We start from the raw sequence: 9,021 nt of genomic DNA, 5'->3' as shown, positions 1-9,021 counted from the left end.
ATTGCATAGTTTCTTTAAAACAGTATATCAATGTGAAAGTACAACAATATGGAAGTGTTAGCAGACACTTTCAGGCAGCATACTGATTCCTAGAGCGAACTATTTGGAAAGGATACCTCCTGGGGAACTATCTAAGAAGCTCTAAGACTTATGAGGCCACACCATAAGCAGTCGAATAAAATTCAAGTTTGTTAACTAACCTTATGACAGGGTGAGCTCTTATATGGAAGATGATCTAGACACTATGGCTACGTCTACACTGGCACCCTTTTCTGGAAATGCTTAAAACGGAACAGTTTTTTGTTATAAGTATTTCCGGAAAAAGCGCATCTTCATTGGCAGGATGCTTTTCCGGAAAAGCACTTTTTCCGGAAAAGCGTCCGTGGCCAATGTAGACGCGCTTTTCCGGAAAAAAGCCCCGATCATCATTTTCGCGATCGGGGCTTTTTTGCGGAAAAGACTACTGTGCTGTCTACAATGGCCCTTTTCCAGAACAGTTTTTCCAGAAAAGGACTTTTGCCCAAACGGGAGCAGCATAGTTTTTCCGGAAAAATACTGACAATTTTACAGTAGATCGTCATTGCTTTTCCGGAATAAGTGGCCCAGTGTAGACACAGCCCCCGAGCTTAAAACACACTAGAGGAGTATGATTGATTTGGAGAATGGGCTGCATTTGTTTATCGAAGGGTATGTCTACACTACAAAGTTAATTCGAACTAACAGCCATTAGTTCGAATTAACTTTCATAGCGTCTATACATACAAACCGCTAGTTCGAACTTAATTCGAACTAGGTAAACCTCATTCTACGAGGACTAACGCCTAGTTTGAATTAAGTAGTTTGAATTAAGGGCTGTGTAGCCACTTAATTCGAACTAATTGAAGGTTGCCTTCCCAGGTTGCCCTGGAGGCCACTCTGGGCCAAACCAGGGAAACTTTTCTGCCTCCATCCTGGCCCCGGAGTCCTTAAAGGGGCAAGGTCTGGCTACAGTGTTTGTGCCAGTTGCAAGCCTGCCAGCACCCACCCAGCAGACCCTGAACCAGGCACGGCATGAGCAAGCCACCCACTGCCACTCAGCCCTCTGCCTCTTCCCAGGACCAAGCTAGCGGCTCCCAGGAGCCTGCCCGGGGCCACAAAAGGTGGGCGCCTGCCTGGTCTAGTGCGGAGAGTGGACCTCACTGAGGTTTGGGGGGAGGACTCCAACATCCACGACCTTCGCACTAGGAACAGGAAAATGGCCGTCTAGGGCAGGATAGCTGCCAGCCTGGCCACCAGAGGCCACATGTGAACCCAGGAGCAGGTTTGTATGAAAATCAAGTTGGTCCAGTGAGACCCCCGACCCTGATCCCTGAGCTTAGAACATAAGAACATAAGAATGGCCGTACTGAGTCAGACCAAAGGTCAATCTAGCCCAGTAGCCTGTCTGCCGCCAGTGGCCAACACCAGATACCCCGGAGGGGATGGAACGAAGACAATGACCAAGCCATTTGTCTTATGCCATCCATCTCCAGCCTTCCACAAACAGAGGCCAGGGACACCGTTCCTACCCCCTGCCTAATAACACTCCATGGACCCAACCTCCATGAATTTATCTAACTTCTCTTTAAACTCTGTTATAGTTCTAGTATTCATAGCCTTCTGTGGCAAGGAGTTCCACAGGTTGACTATTTGCTGTGTGAAGAAGAACTTTCGCTTATTAGTTTTAAACCTGCTGTCCATTCATTTCATTTGGTGTCCTCTAGTCCTTCTATTATGGGAACTAATGAAGAACTTTTCTTTACTCACCCTCTCCACACCACTCATGATATTATAGACCTCTACCATATCCCCCCTCAGTCCCCTCTTTTCTAAGCTGAAAAGTCCCAGTCTCTTTAGCCTCTCTTCATATGGGACCTGTTCCAAACCCCTAATCATTGTAGTTGCCCTTTTCTGAACCCTTTCCAAGGCCAAAATATCTTTTTTGAGGTGAGGAGACCACATCTGTACACATGACTGAAGATATGGTGTACCATAGTTTTATACTTCCTCTCCTCCTTCTTCCCCTGGTTTCCCCCTTCCAGCTCCCTCCTCCCAGGTTTCCCCCTTCCCTCTCCCACTCTCTCTCTTCCCCTCTCCCACCTCCTTTTCCCAGTCTCCCCAGAGGTTAATTCCCCCCCCCCCAGTTTTGTTAAATAATGAGAGTTTCTGTTTTTGAACACACATATCCTTTATTTTTTACATCAGGAAGGGGGGCTAGGGAAGGGTAAGTGGAAGGAGGTGAGGGAGGAATGGGGCATGAGCCCCCAATGGGGAGGACTGGGGTGGCTCTGCGGGCTCCTCGGGGTGGAAGCTCTCCTGCAGGGCCTCCTGGATCCTGACAGCCCCCCGATTGACCCCCCCGGATGGCACCCTGCGGCAAGTGCAGCCGGGCTGATGACCAAGTGCTGTGATGTACTGAGTGAGGGCACTCCAAGACAAGACTGCTTTGCTGTCCCTCATCGAGGTAGACAAGCAAGCGGGGAACCGTGAGAACTGTCTGTTTGGGGTGGGGGTTGGGTCCCTTTAAGCACAGCCCTCGGCTAGCTTGAGGCAGCAGCTCCACACTCTGAGTCCTAACCTGGTGCCCTGCTGGCACTGGTTCCGGCCAGCCTTAACTTCGGTTCAGGGTCCACTCAATGTGAACATGCTATTTCGCATTAGCAAAACGCTAATTCAAATTAGCTTTTAGGTCTAGATGCACTAATTTGAATTAGCTTAGTTCGAATTAACTAATTCGAATTAAGTTAGTTCGAACTGGTGGTGTAGTGTAGACATACCCATAGGAAACACGATATTAATATTTGTATATGGTAAAGAACAGCAGGCTATAAAAAAACTCTGCTGGGAACACCAGTTCCTAAGCATGAGCTCTTCTGGAAGTAATTATATTCTTCAAAATAACTACTTGTCTGCTAAAGAAAGGGAAAGAAACAAACTCAAGTTTAAATATAACTGACTACTCAGTCAGTTTCTTATTTGCTTCCACGGCAACAGGCACTACCTACTCTTCATATCTTAAAAAAAGCTCATAAATTAGGAAGAAACCACAAGAAAATTATATATGGTGCCAAAAACAGATGAATGTATCTTTTCTGAGGCAATAATATGAAGTCAATTTCAAAAACAGCAGCAGAATGAGAAAGTTAAACTATATGGGTTCTATGTGTAATGGAATGCTGTAAAGTGTTTGCAATAAATCCCAAATCTGTGCAAAGCTTGTAGAAAGAAAGAAAGAAAGAAAGAAAGAAAGAAAGAAAGAAAGAAAGAAAGAAAGAAAGAAAGAAAGAAAGAAAGAAAGAAAGAAAGAAAGAAAGAAAGAAAGAAAGAAAGAAAGAAAGAAAAATTGGTGTAACCCACACTTCCAGTAGTGCCTAAATTTAATCCAAATTCAAAGCAAAAACAACAACAAACAGCAACGTATCTGCATGGTCTTTCAAAAATATATTTTCATGGTTTTATTTTAGTTTTATAACTAAACTCATCAGGCATGTCCACATGGAGAATTTTTTAGGATGAAGCAATCTTTAAAAATGCCTGTGCAATGATCAGTTTCACAAAACTCAATAGTTTCATTTTATTTTCTCCAGTTAGAGTCTAAAATAAACTCTAAATAAAGAATAGTTCTAACAGTCAATTCCATAGTGTAGGTCAACGTTTCCTAAACTATGGGCCGCAGCCTGGTATCGGGCCGCAGGAAAAAACTACCAGGCCTCAGTGTGGTTGCCGGGATGTTCTGCGCTCCCAGAGTGCCCATCTGGTGCCGCGTCCCCCAAGCCCTCAGCCGGCCTTGGCGGAGTCTGCAGCTGGATGTTCTGGCTCCTGTCAGAGTCCTAGCTAGGGGAGGGCGGTGGGGGGAGGAGGAAGGGAGAGATGACCACCGGAAGCAGCACTGGATGGAAGAATCATGGCTGGGCGGGCTAGGGAGATTGTGGGGCTGGTGGAAGCAGAGCTGCCGGGGAGCATGAGGTCAGGGGTAGGGAGCTGGCCAGGGAAGATGGGGGAGGGAGGGAGAAGCAGCCGCCGGAAGCAGGGCTGGCCGCAGGCAGCGGGGCAGGCCAAGGGAGGTTAGAAAGAGAAGCGGGGGGAGGAGGGGAGAACTGGCTGTCTGGGAGGGGGTTGGGGAAAGTGGGTCTGGCCAGAGGCACAGCAAGGGGAGCGGGGGGTGGTGAATTGGCCAGCGGGGAGCGAGACTGACCTGGCCATATGCTGATCTTGGGGCGCTGTCCCCCTTCCCTCTCTGCAAAGCATGAGTTAGTCCAGCCCGGGGATTCTATTGTTTCCCCCCACACACACCTCTTGAGTAGCTGCGAACTGTCTGGCTGGTAGACACATTCATTCATCCTGAGCACATTTACCAGCCAGGCAGTTCGAAACTACAAACTGATACATCTAGTAATAATACAACTTACCTAATGAGAAAATACCAGACATGTTATATATGTCTGGTATTTTCTGTTTGTTTTCTATGTGTTTATATTTTTGGGCTGCAAAAAACAGTACTGAAAAAAAGGGTTCCAACTAAAGTAAAATGTTTGGGAAACCATGATCTAACCAGCTTTCTGTCTGTCTTACAGTCCATTTATCTAATCCATATTCCTTAACTTGCTGGCAAGGATATTGTAGGTGACCATATCAAAAGCTTTGCTAAAGCTGGCACTGGGGGTTTTGGGAGGACCAGAAACCACTTCTTTGAATATTCATCATTTGATTAATGAATATGCAAATATGCAAATGAACGTTACTGGTCCTCCAAAAGTTCGTGAGTGGATTTACTGGTCCCCATGTCAAAAAGTTTTGGAACCCCTGGTGTAGGTAATCTCTTGCCAATGAAATCAATTCCACTTACATCAGATCTGAATTTGTCTCAATATGAATTCAAACTAATTAAAAAGTATTTCACAACCCATAACAAAAAATTAAGCTGCCACAGCTCCACTTATTACACATCAGCATAGTTCACCTATACAGTTTTCCACTCAAACCTGATCCCACTTTTCTAAACAGTGGAAACTAACCAGTTTTAAGTGTCTACAATCTAAGGGTGCATGTAGACTGGGCTTTTGCGCAAGAACTTGCCAGCTGTCTACACTGACCACTTGAATTTGCGCAAGAGCACTAATGTTCTAATGTAAGAATTCAGTACTTCTTGTACAAATATTTTGACGCTCCCGCTCAGGAATAAGCCCTCTTGTGCAAGAATACTTGCGCAAGAGGGCCAGTGTAGACAGGCACCTTAAATTTCGCGCAAGAAAGCTGGGTGGCTAAAATGGCCATTGGAGCTTTCTTGCGCAAAAGCACGTCTATACTAGGCATGGATGCTTTTGCGCAAAAGCACTTTTTGCGCAAAAGCATCCTTGCCAATCTAGATGCTCTTTTGCGGAAATACTTTTCCATTAAAAGTATTTCCGCAAAATCATGCCAGTCTAGACACAGCCTAAGGGTATGTCTACTCTACAAAGTTTTGCCAGAAAAACATCCTTTTTTTCTGAAAAAAACCTGAGTTATATCCACACTGCAATCGCATTCTTTTGAAAATAAATTGAAAGAACAGAGGGGATTTTCTGGCATTGCTAATCTTCTTTCTAGAAGGAAGAAGCCTTTTTGGAAAAAGGAGTGTGTGGACGTGGAGGAGGGTTTTCTTTTGGAACAATGGGACTCCAGGGTGTGTTTATACTACATCCCTCTTTTGACAGAGGCATGTAAATTAGACACTTCAGAATTGCAAATGAAGCCGAGATTTGAGTTTCCTGCACTTTATTTGCATAATCATGTCAAAAATGAAGTTTATAGGATCTTTCAAAAAAGGCTTCTATTTTCGATAGAACCACGTCTAGACTGCAATTTCATTTTTGAAAGAGCGTTTTTTCAAAAGATCACCATGACGCGATTATGTAAATGAAGTGTGGGAAATACAAATCCCGGCTTCATTTGTAATTTCAAAGGGTCTAATTTACATCCCTCTGTGAAAGAGGGATGTAGTCTAGACACACCCTAAGAAATAACATAGGTGCCCTGGTAGACACTCCATCCATACTAATCACAACTCTATAGTCCCTGTCTCCTGCCAGCTCTTAAAGCTGCAGGGACCCTGGAAAAGCCTTGTGGCAGGAAGTTGGCCAGAGAGCAGCACCCTGATCACACGGCTCTTCCTGCCACAGGCCTTCTGATGCATGGTGGAGCCACAAGCCCCCCACGACCTCCCTGGCCCTCACAGGGAGCAGCTTCAAGGGTCTCAGGACCCACCTACGGAGCACAGCCCCTGAGCACAGGTGGGATCCTGCTGCCAGGCTCAGGGTCGAGCTCAAGTGGGACCAGGAAGGCAGCTGGCACAAAGTGCTGCAAAAACTGCAGCATGGTCGTGTGGAGCCATCGCATGCCATGGGGCAGCTCTGGCTCCATGGCACCAAGAGAAAAGTTGTTTCATCCACAAAAGCAAGGCAGCCACAGCAGGCACTGAGAGAGCTTTGCTGTCCCTCGAAGATGTAGGCAAGAAGGCAGCACACTCAGAGAAACGGCTGTCCAGCAGGGGTCCCTTTAAGCATGTGTCTCTGCAAGATTCCGGCACCAGCATTCGGAAGCAACTGGTGACCTAAAGCCCTGACTGAAGTGGTTTCTGGTGTCGTTTTATGTGAGACAGCATCCAATCAGTTTGGACACACTCTTTCGAAAATTAGATTTCTTTTTCGATGCACTTTTGTGTGTGGACGCTTTCTTTCAGAAAAAGTTTTTTAGAAGAGATCTTCTGAAAAAAGCTTCTTCCAAAAGAAGCCTGCAGTCTAGATGTAGCCTAAGAAATGGGTTGTGCCCATGAAAGCTCATGATACCATCTACATTTTTGTTAGTCTGTAAGGGTATGTCTATACGACATGGCTCCGTCAACAGAGCCATGTAGATGAGCTTTGTAGACATAGCAAAATGAAGTGGCGATTTAAATAATCACAGCTTCATTTACATTTAAATGGCTGCTGTGCTGTGCCGATCATCTGTTTGTCGGCTCAGCGCAGTAGTCTGGACGCTCGGCAGTTGACATCAAAAGTCTTTGTCAACCGCCCCGTTATGCCTCATGGGTTGAGGTTTACCGGGGTGGTCGACAAAGGCTTTTGATGTCAACCACGGAGCATCCAGACTACTGCGCTGAGCCGACAAACAAATAATCGGCACAGCACGGCAGCCATTTAGATGTAAATGTAGTGGTGATTATTTAAATCGCCGCTGCATTTTGCTATGTCTACAAAGCTCATCTACACGGCTCCGTAGTGTAGTGTAGACATACCCAAAGCACGTGTCTAGACTACAGGGTTTTTTCGAAAAAAGTAAATTGAAAGAACATGGCAGTTTTTTTGACCGTGGAAAACCTTGTTTTATGAGAATGAACACCTTTTTTCGAAAGCGCTCTTTCAAAAAAAGGCGCTATGTAATGCAACCTGTACTTTTTCGAAAGAGAGCATCCAGACTGCCTGGGGGGCTCGTCTACACTGGCCCCTTTTCCGAAAGGGGCATGCTAATTTCACAGGTCGTAATAGGAAAATCCGCGGGGGATTTAAATATCCCCCGCGGCATTTAAATAAAAATGTCCGCCGCTTTTTTCCGGCTTTTAGAAAAGCCGGAAAAGAGCGTCTACACTGGCCCCAATCCTCCGGAAAAAAGCCCTTTTCCGGAGGATCTCTTATTCCTACTTCAAAGGGCTTTTTTCCGGAGGATCGGGGCCAGTGTAGACACTCTTTTCCGGCTTTTCTAAAAGCCGGAAAAAAGCGGCGGACATTTTTATTTAAATGCCGCGGGGGATATTTAAATCCCCCGCAGATTTCCCTATTACGACCTGTGAAATTAGCATGCCCCTTTCGGAAAAGGGGCCAGTGTAGACGTAGCTCTTGAGTGCTCTCTTTCAAAAAAGTAGCTTGCTTTTTCGAAAGTACTGGCTGTAGTCTAGACGCTCTTTTTCAAAAGAGGCTTGCAGTCCAGACATAGCCTCAGATGTGGCAGGACCATTCATTGCTTTTTAAGTTTTCACAATCTAATAGTTTTTCTCTATGGTTTGTGCTATCTACTAAGATATACAGAAAAAATTGTTTTGATGAAATCGCTTAAATTATGTATGCATTTAATCATCACAAATAGACAATCCTAACATCATTCATGTCTCATACAATTTTAATAAATACTTGCATGTGGGTGCTCACATACCATGCTGATGGATGTGATACTGAAACCTAGATTAGAATTTCAGACACAAAACTGCCCCATTAGTATAATATGTCAGACACAATTAATTCTGCGCCTACTTATACACTTGTCTTGCTTACAAAATATACATCGCAATGAGAATTATATGTGCTAAAACAAAACTGTGAATAGTTAACGGAATACTGTATTCTGATATTTAAGGGATACATGCTTCAGCATCAAAGTTAAGTGATAATAAAACCATGTCCAAGAGCCAAATCTTACTTATAAAATTCTGAAACAAAAACATAGAAAAAGTATCTACAGCAATAAACTTAACTATCTGTGAATGAGTCCTCTGTCACAATATTTGCTTTGCTCTACTTTTCTGTCAAGGTTATTTCTACACTACAAAGTAAAGTCAACTTAAGTTACATTGATTTACAGCTTCTGCAGTAATTAAACTGTTGTTGCATGTTGACACTCTTCTCCTTGTGTCTGTGGAGAGCTCTGCAATAGCAGCTCTTATGTCAGCTTGATTAGCAGTAATAGTAGCATAGGTATTTATTCCACTGTGCAACTGGCTGCATGGTGATTTGGGAAAGGTTTGCAATACCTCATGAGGGCAGTTCAGTGTCACATGATGCAGATTTCTCAATCCCATCATTCATGGGCATCTTGCTAGGTTTCCAGACACTTTTCAATGCCCTTGGTAACCTAAAAGCTAGCCATCTCTGTCAGAAAGCATGGATCCTGCATGGCTTCTCCAAATTGTGCTGTGCATTATGAACACAAGGCTATAAGAGGAACTCAATGGGAGAGAGAGGGCTATTCGGCTGA

Source organism: Pelodiscus sinensis, chromosome 1 (assembly GCF_049634645.1).
Source record: "Pelodiscus sinensis isolate JC-2024 chromosome 1, ASM4963464v1, whole genome shotgun sequence".
Lineage (NCBI taxonomy): Eukaryota > Metazoa > Chordata > Testudines > Trionychidae > Pelodiscus > Pelodiscus sinensis.
Note: the sequence above shows the minus strand (reverse complement) of the source record.